This window comes from Solanum lycopersicum, chromosome 6 (genome assembly GCF_036512215.1).
Source record: "Solanum lycopersicum chromosome 6, SLM_r2.1".
Taxonomy (NCBI): Eukaryota; Viridiplantae; Streptophyta; class Magnoliopsida; order Solanales; family Solanaceae; genus Solanum; species Solanum lycopersicum.
Genome location: NC_090805.1, coordinates 26,043,828 through 26,060,246, shown reverse-complemented (window position 1 = coordinate 26,060,246; position 16,419 = coordinate 26,043,828). Strand labels below are relative to the sequence as shown.

General features: G+C 31.7%; 1 long non-coding RNA gene across 1 annotated transcript; it reads left to right on the top strand.

The window, feature by feature from the left end:
- The first annotated feature begins 207 nt into the window (after positions 1 to 207).
- LOC109120528 (uncharacterized) lies at positions 208 to 3,643 on the top strand. Its single transcript, XR_002027977.3, has 3 exons — positions 208 to 265; positions 695 to 809; positions 3,479 to 3,643. It is a non-coding gene; the product is annotated as an uncharacterized lncRNA (long non-coding RNA).
- The last annotated feature ends 12,776 nt before the right edge of the window (positions 3,644 to 16,419 follow it).

The window sequence follows — 16,419 nt, the reverse complement described above, 5'->3', positions numbered from 1 at the left end:
CACAAAGTACATAAGCCAACAGCAGATAAAAATATGTAAATGCCAAATATATCCTTAATTAATGATTTAGCCAAGGTTTTTTTCACTTTTACAAAAATGTACAACCGAAAAAGCATAATTGTACAAGAATAACATTGCTAAAATAATGGAAAACCCTAAAATACCCCTAACCTAGAGTAAACATACAGCTCGTATTCTACTAAATCCTAATAGTAGAAGCTCTATTTTGGTCACTGAAAATCTTCTTGTTTCCCCTTCGTCTCAGGTAAGCCTCCTTCAAATTGTTTCTTTTATTTTTCGTAATATTTTTGTTTTTTTTCAAAGCTATCATGATTTTTTCTCCATTTTTGTAGTTGTAATGATGATTCTCAATCTTTCCTTTTAGTTGAAATCCTATTCCATTTTGCCACCTGAAATTTTTTCAACTGAATTCGAAATAAAGTTGCTAGCTTTTATTTTTGGCTAATGAATCTTAATTTTGGTGTCTTCATATAATTTTTTTAAATTTGAGTTTGTTGGTAGTGTTCAAATTTAATTTTGTTTGGGAAACCCAATAGTTTAAAACTTCAAAAAGAAAAAAAGAGAGAGAAAATGTTGGAACTTTGCTTGTGGAGGGTGAGTGATGTATTAACTATGAGGTAGAGTATAGTTTGAAATTGTTAATATTTTCAATTTATTTATATCTCCATAACAGATGTCAATTTGAAGTTACCATTCACGATGATACTCATTTGGCAACAATAACAATTTCAGACAAAATTGGAGATGAACTGCTATCTCTAGAAATTTATGATATACGTTGCACCAAGGTAAAACATTGTACAACTTTTTAAATGATTATCAAAACAATACACTATGCTTTCCTACTTCTTACGTAAAAAATTTATCTTGCATAATTTTCTTTGATCTTTCAAAAAATAACTGTTATCACTCATAACAAAATATTAGTGATTGTCATCATGTCAATCACCAATTAAGATATCGCTAGAAATCAATGATTGTCGCTCACTGCACCAGCTACCCCTGAAAGCAGCAAATGTAAGCTGAAATAGATTATGACAAAGTAAGACTGAACGGTACCTGCTCCTACACTTGAATTGATGTAATCTTTATCTAAATTTTTAGAACATAACTTATACAATCAAGGAACATGTATTCATTCCTAAATATGATGGTTATTTTGAGGTAGAGTCTTTTGTTCTTCAGGTTTTCTCTAATTATTAAAAGTATAACTTGTTTGAAATGCACTTACTGATTTATCAACTTTTCATTTTTCTACTGAGCCTCTGGTCAGTCAAGTGTTGACAGTGGATTAGGTTTGATCTCCCTTCTCAATGTTCGAATGAACAATCCAAGCTAAACTATGTTCATTATCAACACTATTTTTCAAATAGCAGATGTTCGTCTAACATTTTCTCATTTTGGTTACCTGTGAAGTATGTACCATCTTTTTACAATATGGTTGGCATGTTGATGTCGTACATTTTTTATGTTGATGACATAAACTTTTGCTGCCTACTTTTGAAAACAGTTGGTCATATTCTTTACAACATCAGGTACGACCTAAAGTGTTCACAATATACTTAGATCTTGCATGCTCTAGCGACCAGTCCAATAATTAACTTAGTATCCTTCCTCTTTAATCCTTGCTGACAATATTTCCCTTGACTAGAGGCAATTTGAAAGTTCTGTTGGAAAATAGCATATACAGCGGAAGCATTCCAGAATCATACATCTTGCATGAATATAAATAACAATCACAAATAGTTATCACATACAAAGTATGCTGAAAATTAACTCAGGATTACCTCTTGAAGCGTGTGCAGATATCTTGAAGTAAATCCAACTCCAGTTCTATTGTCTTCTACAGTGATCCCAATCAACAACTGAACTCTCTCAATACTTGGGTGGGCAAGTATTGTATAGAATTCTCTCATCAAATCTAGGTTAGAAAAATCCCTATTTATAGAGATGTCTTCCTAGTCCAAAGAGGAGAGGAAAAACCAATTCTTTTTCTTTTAGGAGATGTCTTCCTAGTCCAAAGAGGAGAGGAAAAACCAATTCTTTTTCTTTTAGGAGAACTTGAAAACACACGTTTTCCTCCAAAGAAAAAGAACGCTACTTTTCCATCTTCTACTAGAAAATAGGATTTTGAGTTCTAGTTAAATTGGGCACTGGAGGGACCACAGAATTTATTACTGAGGCTTCCTATTATGGAAATAATTCTAAATAATTAATTTAAATTATTCTTACCATAATAAATTACAAATCATTCCACTAAAAATTCGTAATTGAACTCCTCTATTTATTTCGAAATTCACCACTAAACACTTATTTGATTCCCCATGTTAAGATTACCGATACTAATCAATAAATTAAATTACTGACAAATTTAATTCAATGATTAAATTCTTTTAGAGCAATACTTAACTTATTTCATGTGCCAGATTCATAAATCTACCGGCCAGATTTACACATGAAAACTTAGAAGCTTCTCATAAAAGGTGTATCATCAATCTCTATACTGAGACATGGATTCCATCAACTAACTAATTATTTCACCAATATATATTATTATCATCCAATTTACCAGGCATATTGACCCATCTCAGAATCTCACCTTTTAATAAATCAAAATGATAAATAATATATACAGATCATAATCGTTATATCAAGATTAAGAATATAAGTACATTTGATAGTTTAGAGAATATGTTTTTATCAATCAGTCTAAAACAACCATCTCTGCTTGGTCCCGTTCAATACATACCAAATGCACTAGCACGAGAAGTTAGAACTATGCCATTCTCATAATCAAGATAAATTACATTTAATCTCGTGCTACAATCTTTCTGATGATTTTGTCCAAATTTCCATCTATGATTGTGAACTATAAATTTTAACTTATAAGAACTGATGATTTAATCTTCTGTGTATAAGCTAAAACTCTATACACCAAATCATCTACTATATAAGTTAAGGACATATATATGACAATTGATCTATTTAATGTAACACTTTATTGAATTGAATAAATAAATAAATAATTGTTCAATATTAATACTATATCAAAACGCATGGTTAATAGTATATCCTAACAAGTTCTACCTAGACATAATGCAACCTCTCTTCTTCGTATATGTTACATTCTTCTATGGACATGAATTTTAAACAAAAAGGTGTCTTGCTTTGTTTATGAAACAACTAAACAAACCATAGAATGAACAAAGGAACCCCTCCATTCATAACCCAATAGACTTTATAAACAGTAAGGAATAAATCTCAGACTTATCATATCTCGAGTTGCTTAGAGGATAATAGAATAAATTACACTTTTAACACTAAACTAAACCTGCCACAATCTGATTATTGCATACAAATGCAACTTTTGTGGAATAGAGAGATTGTGGTAATTAAGATGCATGTATAACTAAATATTTCACTTAGTCCTAAAGTTATTTTCTCTCTTCTTCCGTAGGTACTTATTGGCAAGAGCTTACCAGCATGAGAGGACAATCAAAGTGTGACATTATGTAAATACTACAAAAGTAAATTTTCTTATGTAAATAACGTAGCCACAAACCATTGGCAACCATATGTATAATAATTATGTATATACCTACAAACGATTTTCAATGTGCAAGTGTGCATGCGTATTTAGCTCAAAAAAATCTTTTGAGGCAAGCACGGGCTTCTCTGCCTAGTACTTCATATACAAGGACTAAGGAGTAATAAAGTTAAATGAAGTAATATTGGGTAACCAAAGTTACTCGTTTCTAATACTTGTTTTACATTTTTTTTCTATTCTACTAGTGAATTTAGTTTTTATTTTGGGTTATCAACATGTGTGCTTGACATTTCATGATTTTTTTAAATTCCATATGCATAATATTAACATATCCACAATATTATCTATGCATAAATACTAATGAATCTATTTCTTTGTATTATTTTTTCATATTTTTATTACATTATTTTTTTAAAAAAATCATAAAAACAATAAGAGTATTTTTCTAATTTACCTTTTAATTTTTTGAATTATTTCTTTTAATTATTGTCATATTCATTTAAGAAAACAATTATTGACATGACTGTTGAAGCGTATTTTTAAAATTAATAATTTACCTTGCAATCCGTATTTGAAATATGAATTTAAATAGTTAGGTAATCCAAAGTGTGTATCTTTTGCTCATAAACACCAAAACACCGCATTTCATTTAATATGGGTTGAAGAGAGTATCATTTTTGTCAATTTTTAGTTGTTTAGACTTAGGTATCACAAATGAGTTCCTCACCACATACCTCCACCTTCACCAACAAATTTATAAGTCAATTCTCAAGTATGTATTTATATTTAATGAAAAATATTTTATTAGTGGAATATATATCCTTAAAATGTCACACCCTAATTTGTATTATGTAGTGATCAGCACACGCCCTTGACACCTGATATATTACTCTTTCGATCATATTTTATATGTCAATTCTTATGATAAATAGATGGATCACAATATTTGTCATTTATAAAATTTATGCATAAATTATCATATTTTGCTTATTATATTTTTGATAGATTAGTTAATAAATCTTGAAAATGTATTCATCATTTATTATAAAGTTGATTTAAGAAAACATTAAATAAGGATAGAAGAGTGAAATTACATCATTTCTTAATGCAAATGTAAAAAGTACAAAGGTGACGGAGGGACTATTTTTTAATGTAAAAAATGATTATTCTTTTTCTTTATTCTATTTTTATTTTATATTTTTTCTTCTTTTCTTTGACATTTCAAAGACTTTTGGTCATTATAGAATTTTTTTATTTGTGACCTTAAGATAATTACTTTTCTTAAGTTTGGGATATTATGTTTTTTCGATAATTTTTAACTTTGTACACGGATGTATCAATTTGAAGTATTTGGACCCTTTCCAAGATCACTTTTTGAGTTTTATATCATTGGATATTTAGTGACATAAAAAAAATCAATTTCTTAATCTAGGTTAAAATAATTTCACTAGAGATATTTCATCGTCAATCATAAAAAAAAAAAAAATTGGGCTATAAAACTGGTGCATGCATTGGTACTTAATTTTTCCATGAAAAATTGATAATTTAGTCAATCTTGAATAATCAGATCTACATTTAATGATTTTTTTTACCAGAACAATATTAAAATTTGAAAAACTGAAAGATATGAAATATATTTGGATAAGAGATACGACTTTAATCGAGGAAACCCTTGAAAGTTTTGAGAATTTCCAATGTTTTGAACATACTGATTTGACTCACAACAATCTGAAATGAGAATTCATCTCGATTGTTTATGTTGATTATTTTGACATTGATGTACTTGTACAATAAATAATTTTGGGACTGATCTGAATATGTGTTTCTTCAATTTTGCGCGTTTTTGTTTCTTGTAATCGGAATAGTGAAAAATAAATCGTAAAAGGAACTAATTTTTAGCTTGATGTGTTATTTAAAACTTAGATTCATTAAAATTAAAACTTGTCACAGGAAGTGTATGTCACGTATATTTGTTAGTCTATTAGTATTGGGTTCTATGGGCCTCAAAGTGTTTGTATGTGTGTGATTTCTGAGCTAAGAGTGCTTGAAATTTCAATTTTTGAGTTGGGAGCGCTTGGAATTGAAGAATGTTGTGAATCTTAATTGTTAACTTGTATGAAATCATTATGTTTAGATCACTACCAAAAAAAGGCCAAAAAGAGACCTAGAAAAGAGATCTCACGAGGTCTCTTTTCGGAAAAAAGAGACCGAAAAAGAGACCTCAACGGTAGGTCAGTAAAATGCAGGTCACTTTTTTACAGACACCTCATGAGGTCGCCAAACGGAGACCTCACGAGGTCACCAACAAATTATCTGATTTTTTTTTAAAAAAAAGAGAACTCATGAGGTCACTACTATATTATTTAATTTAATTTTATATTTTTTTATATAGAGACCTCATGAGGTCACAATTTTATTATATTATTTAATTTTATATTTTAATAAAGAGACCTCATTAGATCGCTAAGATATTATTTAATTTAATTTTATATTATTTTAAAGGAGAGACCTTATAAGGTCTCTTTTCTGCATTTATTTTTAGCGACTTCGTAAGGTCTCTATAATGAAATTTACGGAAAATATAATGCAGAAAAGAGACCTCATTTATAAAATATAAAATGTTAATTAGAGACCTGATGAGGTCTCTATTATGAAATATCTGAAAAAATTAATGCAAAAGAGAGACTTCATGAGGTCTCTTTTCTGCATTTATAAAATAGAAAATGTTAAATAGAGACCTCATGAGGTCTCTATTATGAAATATCTGGAAAAATTAATGCAAAAAAGAGACCTCATGAGGTCTCTATTATGAAATATCTGGAAAATTAATGTAAAAAAGAGACCTCATGAGGTCTCTTTTCTGGAAAAAAACTAGCAGAAAATTATTATTTATGTGGCTTCTCATCACCTGTCATTTTAATTCAGTTTCCAAATCAAACTCAAAGAGCTTCAAAAAATCAATTGAAGCAATACATTTACTAAATATTCTCTTATCAACTCAATTGCAACTCACTTCAACATAATTATATATTAAACAAAAACCATGATATCCATAAGTTATATAATACATTGCGACGTTATCATGTATTCACAAAACAAATAATTCCCATCACAAAATTATAAAGTTAACAAAATGATCCATAAGTTAACTATCACAAGTCTAAACTTCACTAATGTGGTAGTGTGTTTGCCACATAATCATCACTTTCTTCATCACTACTAGTCTCATGGGTCATATTTCTTTGTTGATCATACATTGGATATTGAGTAGGTTGAGATTGAGGAGGTCGAGGAGGGAAAGTGACATCACCAAAACAAGGGGGAATCCCTCCTGAAGCAAGTAATGCATCGAATTGAGCCTTAAGACCCGCAAACTGTAATTCCAACCGCCTTTCCCTAGCCCGTGATTCTTCGGCTTGGCTAGATAGCTCAACAATCTTTTTCTCCATAGCCAAATTTTTCTTCATCGATTCATCATGATTTGAACTATTTAGGCCTTCAAACTCAGAAGAAAATTCACGAAAGGTTTTATGCGGCATTCCATATGCATACCCATATCTACTCGGCCCATAAGTCAAGTCTAGCCAAACTCTCTCATCTTGTTCTTGAGTAAGTGGCATACCTCGATTTTCTTCCGGCAGAGTTTGTTGTAAATCATCCAAAGCTTGAAGATATCGATTCTAAATTGAATGTTATCATATGAGAATATAAATTTAGAAAATAAGTAATTATTTTTTAAAATTAGAGGCTTACATAGGTCACTTCAGCTCGCGGTTCAACCCACACGTCTGGATCTTCAGGATTTTTCTTCTTTCTAATGTGTGTTGCCTTAAATGCCTCAGCTTGAGTTATCGGTCTTCCTAGTTCCTTTTCCTACATACAACCTCTTTAACCTTGGTATAAGAGGTAAGTAATGCATTGCCTTAATAAGAACTTTCTTCCCACTAGCTGTCTGTTTATAACGACATTTTCCACAAAACTTACACGATTCTAGATCAATATCATCCTTATAGTATAACATGCAACCATTTTCACAACAATGAATTCTCATCGATGACATTCCTAACTTTGATACCAACCTCTTTGACTTATAGAAATTATCAGGTATCTCTAGATTTGGGTCAACTAAATCATGAATAAGGTCAATCACAGAGTCCATTGTCTCTTGAGGAACATTCCACTCTGATTTGATACTTAATAATCTAACCGCAATAGACAACTGTGAGTGTGGACTCCCCTCATATAAAGGCCGACTAGCAGATTCCAATTGTTCAAGAAAATTTTACATTCAACATTAGGAGCTTTTTCACCTTGATTAGCAAAATCAAAATCAGAATGCACACAAAAGCATCTTGAACCATGTCATCAATTCTATAATTTTGTGCATTAGAATTCACATTGCTACTACTTTTACCAGGAACATAATGTTGGAATACATCAAAGTTATTATCAATTTCTCCATGACTAGTCCACACAGTGTATTCTTTTTTAAACCCATTTCGATAGATATGAAGCTCAACAACATCTGATTTTTCATAATTCAAACATTGACATTTATTACAAGGACACTTAATCATACCACTACGTTGAAAAGGATCTAATGTCTTTGCATACTCTACAAAACCAATGACACCTTCTACAAATTCACGTCTTAGCCCCATTCGACCAAAATTAGTCATATTATACATCCAACTACGATCCATCTACATAAGAATCATAAGTTAAATTTGTCAAGCACTACATTATGTAATAATTTACTGAAAACAAATTTTAACAAGTTTAACTTACCAAATAACTTAACAAATTTCTAATTTTAATTAGTTTAGTTTTACCTTAATACTAACACAATAGTTACAAATTTAACTTATTAACCAACTTAACAAATTTATAAGTCTAATTAGTCTAGTTTTAACTAAATTCTAATACTATAGTAACAAGTTTAACTTATTAATCAACTTAACAAATTTCTAAATCTAATTAGTTTAGTTTTAACTTAATTCAAACACTATAGTCACAACTTTAACTTATAAATCAACTTAACAAAATTTTAAGTCTAATTAGTTTAGTTTTGACTTAATTCCAACACTATAGTAACCAATGTAACTTATTAACCAACTTAAGAACTTTCTAATTCTAACTAGTTTATTTTTAACTTAATTTCTTATACTATTGTAACAAGTTTAACTTACCAAATAACTTAACAAATTTCTAAGTTTAATTAGTTTAGTTTAACTTAATACTAACACGATAGTTACAAACTTAACAAATAATTATTTCTAAAATTTAAAGCTAAGTTTCAACACTAGATGGACACAAATTGATTTTGAAAAGAAAATCGATTTTGTCATCAATAGGATCAACTAGTGTTGGTACTTATGCTTAACAAATAATTATTTCTAAAATTTAAAGCTAAGTGTCAACACTAGATGGACACAAATTGATTTTCAAAGAAAATCAATTTTGTCATCAATAGGATCAACTAGTGTTGGTTCTTAAGCTTAACAAGTAATTATTTCTAAATTTAAAGCTAAGTGTCAACACTAGATGGACACAAATTGATTTTCAAAAGAAAATCAATTTTGTCATCAATAGGATCAACTAGTGTTGGTACTTAAGCTTAACAAACAAATTTTTCAGTAATTGGAACAACTTGAAAGCCATATCTCAAATTCATAAATACAAATGTTAACTTCAAACTCAAGAACACAAAAAGGGGCAGTACAAGAATGTGGAATCAATTGAAAACCAACAACAGAGCCATCTGAAGCCCTTCAACACTTTCTGATTTTCAGCAATTGATGAACCATCTGAAACTAAACTTGTAACACACAAAGATTGAATCTTTCTGTTTCTTCGTCCCTTCAACAACCAAGAAAATCCCAATCCCACTTGTCTTTCTACCCTCAAGAAAAATGTTAACACTAGAACTAACTTATTTTCAAAGAATTAATTTGTTCAAAAAGTTTACCTGGAGGCAAAGGGGAACGCTGCTGCTGAGGCGACTGCAAATGGCGGAGATGGAGGCAGCGCGACCTCCACCTGCTGAAGCACGACTACAAATGGCGGAGAGTTGGCGGCAGAGACAGAGACGGCGGCGGAGATGGAGATGGAGAAGACGACGGCGGATAGAGGAGACGGAGAAGACGATGGCGGAGAGGAACGATGAGAGAGAGAGGGACGATACAGAGAGAGAGGGTCGACGAGAAAGAGAGACAATACAGAGAGAGGGTCGATGAGAAACAGAGAGAGGGTCGACGAGAAAGAGAGGGAAGAAAGAGAGCTATTTTAATTTTGGCTAGGTTTTTTGTTTTGTTTAAGAGACCTCATGAGGTCTCTAATTTTATGAGAATTAGATTAAAAATTTAAAATTTTTAAATAAGTCAGGTAAAAAAAAATATTCATTAAATTGACCTCACGAGGTCTCTCCTACATTAAGAAAAAATTAAAAGATATTAATTTAAATAGCGACCTCATGAGGTCTCTTATTATTGACCTATTTTTGAGGTCTCCATTTCTAAGTCTCTTTTTGGCCTTTTTTTAGTAGTTGATGTTCCTACTAGGTGGAACTCTACATACTTGATGCGTGATACAACACAACACTTTAAACTTGCATTTAAAAGTTATAATTTTTTTGATATTGGGTTTCTTGATTTTTTCCGAACTCATGATTGTCAAGGTGGAATTAAACGAGGTTTCCTCACTAGTGTTGATTGGGAAAAGTGAGGTCAATGTTTAGTTTCTTGAAACTTTTTATGCACTTACTTTAAAGGTCTTTGGTTCAAAGTATGTTACAAATAATATGCACTTTATGAAAATTGTTGAGCTTGATCTTATTTTAAAAGAGTTGATAGAAAATGAAGATTCTAACTTGAAAATAATGACAGAAAGTATGAGAGAAAAATTAAGAAAATATTGAAGTGAATGGATTTCTAGGTATTAGGAATGCATTAGTTTTAATGTATGTATTAAAATGATAAAAGACCCGATTGTACATAAGACTTTTTTCTTTTTACCTCTTTTCCACCTTAAAGTGGAGGGTATGTTTGTAAATATTGTTTTTAATTCAATACGTGCAATTTTAAATACATCAAGTCAAACAATGCATTAAAATAATGTATAATAATTAATCCAAGCATAACTAATACATGCATTACTATACACTCTATTTAAAATTATTCTTATACACTCTATCAAACGACTGCTTAGTGTGTTATTGTCAATGTTTTATGTAGTGTTGATAATATTCAAACCAAAAAAATTAACCAAAACAAATCAAATCAAAATTATAAAAATTGAACTGAAATGAATATATTTCAATTTAGTTTCAATTTGTATTTTTTTCAAATAGAATCGAACAATCGAATGTCCAGCCCTTGATTAGACTATTTTTAAATTTGACTATTTTATCAATATCTCTCTTGTAATTCAAGTGAAATCATATCAGACTTTAGCATGAACAATTGCTTGAAATATTAAGTAAATATTAAAATATAACTTTTAATATATTAAAATTGATGATAAACAATGCAAAATTTTATTTTCTATTTAAATATATATTTTTTATTTCTGTCTTAATTTCAAAAATATTAAAATAAAACAAAAAACCAAATGACTTCTCAATTGAATCAGATAACTACCTAAATATGTTGGGTATGTAGCAAGAATTGATGGGAAATAGAGGGAAGGAGAGGAATTTGAAAAGTTTATAACTTGAAAGGTTGGGAACTTGAAAAGTCCTCTAATGCTTTAATGAAAAAGACAATTGTCTCTCATCGGTAATGGAAATGAAAATAGAGAGTTTAAATAAATAAACACCCCTAGTAATTGTTAAAAGGGTTGGAAAGAGGGACCCCCCTCGTGCCGTCGTCGTCGCTCACTTCGGCTACGTCTACGGCTACGGCTTTGGCTTTTGGCTTCGGCAAATGATCGAGAGATAATTTTTTGGACAAATTTATTTTAATTATTTATTTAATTAATTAAATATCCAAAAATTATTTTCAATTAATTAGTTGATCACAGAAGTTAACCGAAATGTTTTCATTTTTTTAGTTAACCCGACCCGACTCAGATCCGCGCGCGTGACCTGTTTTAATTTCCGTTATATTTAAAAATTACCGCCATGACTGTTTTGAAATGTTGCAACTTTCAGGAACAGGCAATACCATTTGAAATTTGCAACCTTTCATTAATGGTCGTGTCAATTCTGAAAGGGTTGCAACCTTTCAGAATATATTCTTCTTGCCTATAAATACCATTCAGTCTTCAGAATATTTTCTAACAAATTTTCTGATCTTCTTGCTTCTTAAAAACACATATTTCTTCGTGTACTTTCCTGCTGTGGATTGATTCGCTGACAGTAGAGTTTTTGGTATCTATACTCTACTAATTAAGATCATTTTACCCTGGGAGCTTATATTCCAAATCAAACCTCGGATACTAGAGGGGAATAATTTCCCTAAGGGGACACTGTGAATTCAGTGGACTTGCTTTTCTTCCAAAAATTATTAAAAAGAGTATTCCAGATTCTGGTAAGTTTTTACAGATTTAATTATTTTTTCACAAATTAATTTCTGTTCATCTTATTTGTTGGTTCAAAAAATCTCAGTTACTTCGTGTTTCTGAATGATTTATTACAACCAGTAATTTCTGATTTTTATAACACAGATTTACAAACAATCTTAAGGAAATTATTAATCTGTGTTTCTCGTGGAGACAAAAATCTTTGTGATTTTATACTCCTTTAAGTCTACAATTATAATTTATTGCTTACTTATATTGTATAAATTTTGTTTATCAGAAATGGAAAACACTGGTGTTACAATGGCGATTGTTGCACCAACCCGAACTCTTGTATCACAAGCAAAGAAACCGGGTAAATTCACAGGTGTGAATTTCAAAGGATGGCAGCAACGAGTATTTTTCTGGCTTACCACTCTTGGTCTGCAGAAATTTACAAGTGAAGATACTCCAGTTCCTGCTGATGATATGCCAGACAGAGAAAAATTTATGATTGTTGAAGCATGGAAACAGTCAGACTTCCTATGTAAAGTTTACATTTTGAGTGCTTTAGAGGATAATTTATACAATGTCTATAGTGCAATAACAACTTCAAAAGAGTTGTGGAATGCACTTGAAAAGAGATATAAGACAGAAGATGCATGCTTGAAAAAGTTTGTGGTCGCAAAGTTTTTAGACTATAAAATGGTAGATAGTAAAATTTTTGGATCATAAGTGCAGGAACTTCAACTTATTCTCCATGATCTGATTGCTGAAGATATGGTAGTAAATGAAGCTTTTCAAGTGGCTGCAATGATCGAGAAGTTGCCTCCTTCGTGGAACGATTTCAAGAATTATCTAAAGCACAAGCGTAAAGAAATGAAGCTTGAAGATCTTGTGATTAGGCTCAAGATTGAGGAAGATAACAGAAATGCCGAAAATAAGTCGCGTAAGAGTTCAACAATCATTGAAGTTAATATTGTTGAAGAAGCTCCTACCAAAGACAAAAAGAGAAAGAAGTCCAACGGGCAGAAGTCAGAACAGGCCAAGAAGAAATTCAAAGGCAACTGTTATAATTGTGGCAAGGCTGGTCATAGATCTTCTGATTGTCATGCTCTAAGAAAGGACAAAAACAAAGGCAAAGGCAAAAGTCAAGCAAATATCGTGAAAAAGATAAAAGATGTAGATGACTTGTGTGCAATGATATCGGAGTGTAACTTAGTTGGAAATCCCAAGGAGTGGTTTCTTGACTCAGGTGCCACTAGACATATTTACTCTGCGAAAGAAGCCTTTACAACGTACACTCCTGCTGAGTACAATGAAGATTTATTCATGGAAAACACAACAACAGCAAGGATTGCAGGAACTGGGAAAGTAATGTTGAAAATGACATCCGAGAAGGTGTTGACTTTGAACAATGTTCTGCATGTCCCTACTATTAGGAAGAATTTAGTTTCTGTTGCACTACTCGTTAAGAACGGGTTTAAGAGTGTCCTAGTTATTGATAAAGTTGTAATAAGTAAGAATGAAATGTTCATAGGAAAAGGCTACCTCAATGAGGGTCCTTTGAAACTAAATGTAATGGTTGTTGACAGTATTAATAAAATTCTGCTTCTTTTTACTTATTGGAGTTAAGTGATTTATGGCATGCCCGTTTGGGACATGTAAATTACAAAGCATTGCGAAAATTGGTTAATCTAGAAGTATTGCCTGATTTTAAATACGATAAGTCGAAATGTAAAATTTGTGTGGAAAGTAAGTTTGTTAAACATCCTTACAAGTCTGTTGAAAGAAATTCTAAAACTTTAGACTTAATTCACACAAATATATGCGATATGAAGTCAACACCATCTCGTGGTGGAAAAAAGTATTTTATAACTTTTATTGATGACTGCACTCGATTTTGTTATGTGTATTTGCTTAATAGTAAAGATGAAGCAATTCATGCATTTAAGCAATACAAAATGAAGTGGAAAACCAATTGAATCTAAAGATAAAAATGATTCGGAGTGATAGGGGTGGAGAATATGAATATCATTTTGCAGAGATATGTTTGGAATATGGTATTATTCATCAAACTACTGCACTTATACACCACAGTCAAATGGTTTGGCAGAACGGAAGAACAGAACATTAAAGGAAATGATGAATGCCTCAATGATTAATTCTGGTTCACCGCGAAATCTTTGGGGGGAAGCCATCCTTACAGCTAATAAATACTCAATAGAGTACCTCATCGAAAAACACAATCAATTCCATATGAGTTGTGGAAAGGAAGAAAACAGAACTTGAAATATTTTAAAGTGTGGGGGTGTTTAGCCAAGGTAGAGGTTCCTTTACCGAAGAGGGTTAAAATTGGACCCAAAACAATAGATTGTGTCTTTATTGGGTATGCTGTGAATAGTAAAGCCTGTCGATTTTTTGTTCACAAATCTGATAATCTTGAGATTCATGTTAATACGATAATTGAATCAGATAATGCAGAGTTTTTTGAAAACATTTATCCGTATAAAATTGAAAGTGAGTCAACAAGTGAAAAACCTAAACGACCACGAGAAGAATCAATGGAAAATATTCTAACTAGTGAGGAACCTAGGAGGAGTACTCGACGACGAAAATCTGTTTCTTTTGGACCAGATTTTATAGCACTATTGCTTGAAAATGAGCCTCAAACATTTAAAGCAGCTATGTCTTCGTCAGAGTCAATTTATTGGAAAGACAATAGTGAGATTGAATCAATTTTAAGCAATCACACTTGGGAATTGACTAATCTTCCTCGAGGAAATAAACCTTTAGGATCAAAATGGATCTTTAAAAGGAAAATGAAACCTGATGGGACTATTGACAAATATAAGGCTAGAATGGTAGTCAAAGGGTACAGACAAAAGGAAGGTTTGGACTACTTTGACACATACTCTCCAGTAACAAGGATAACATCAATTAGGATGTTAATAGCACTAGCAACAGTGCATAATCTTAAAATCCACCAAATGGATGTAAAGACAGTCTTTTTAAATGGAGAGTTAGAGGAAGAAATTTACATGGAACAACCTGAAGGGTTTATAGTTCCTGGTAAAGAAAAGAAAGTGTGCAGACTTGTGAAGTCACTTTATGGACTCAAGCAAGCACCCAAACAATGGCATGCTAAATTTGATCAAATAATGTTGGCAAATGGATTCAAGATTAACGAATGTGATAAATGTGTTTACACTAAAAACGTTATGAATCATGAAGTCATTGTTTGTTTGTATGTTGATGACATGTTAATAATAAGTAAATAAATTGACGATATAAATGCTACTAAGCGCATGTTGTCCAACAAGTTCGATATGAAAGACTTAGGAGTTGCTGATTTGATCTTAGGGGTCAGGATTATCAAAACTCCCCAGGGACTAGCATTATCTCAATCTCATTATATTGAAAAAGTATTGGATAAGTTCAATTACTTGAATTTCAATGTAGTCAAAACTCCAATTGATTTAATTTGTACATTTAAAAAGAATGAAGGTCAAAGTGACTCTCAATTGGAATATGCCAGAGTGTTGGGAAGTTTGATGTATATTATAAATTGCACGCGAAGTAAACTGAGTCGGTACACTAGTAATCCGAATCAAACTCACTGGATGGCTATGAAACTTTTGTTGGGTTATCTAAAATGGACACAACATTATGCTTTGCATTATAAAAAAAATCATGCTGTACTTGAAGGATATAGTGATGTAAATTGGATCACCGGGTCAAATGATGTAAAATCCACGAGTGGTTATGTATTCATATTTGGTGGAGGAGTTGTCTCTTGGAAATCGTCCAAACAGACATACATTGCTCGCTCCACAATGGGATCTGAATTCATTGCTTTGGATAAGGCTGGTGAAGAAGCGGAATGACTCCGGAATTTCCTAGAGGATATTCCATTCTGGCCTAAACCTGTTGGACCGATTTGCATACATTGCGATAGTCAAGCAGCAATAGGTAGGGCAGGGAGCGTTATGTACAACGGGAAGTCTCATCATATACGACGTAGACATAACACTGTAAGACAACTGCTCTCTAGTGGAATTATCACAGTTGACTATGTAAAGTCAAGCGATAATGTGTCAGATCGACTAACGAAAGGCCTAGTGAGAGAGGCAGTTGAAAGATCATCTAAGGGAATAGGTTTATGTCTTAGGACAAGTCAGCATGACGGTAAATCTATCTAGCAGACTGGAGATCCCAAGAGCAAGATTCAAGGAGAAAAACAAAGTTGTGGCTGACGGTTCGACATTGTCAATTAACTCAATCCATTCTCATGATGAAGACAATGTTCAGGAAAAGGTTAAGACTTTAAGGCTTGTTAATGAGGTAATAAAGCT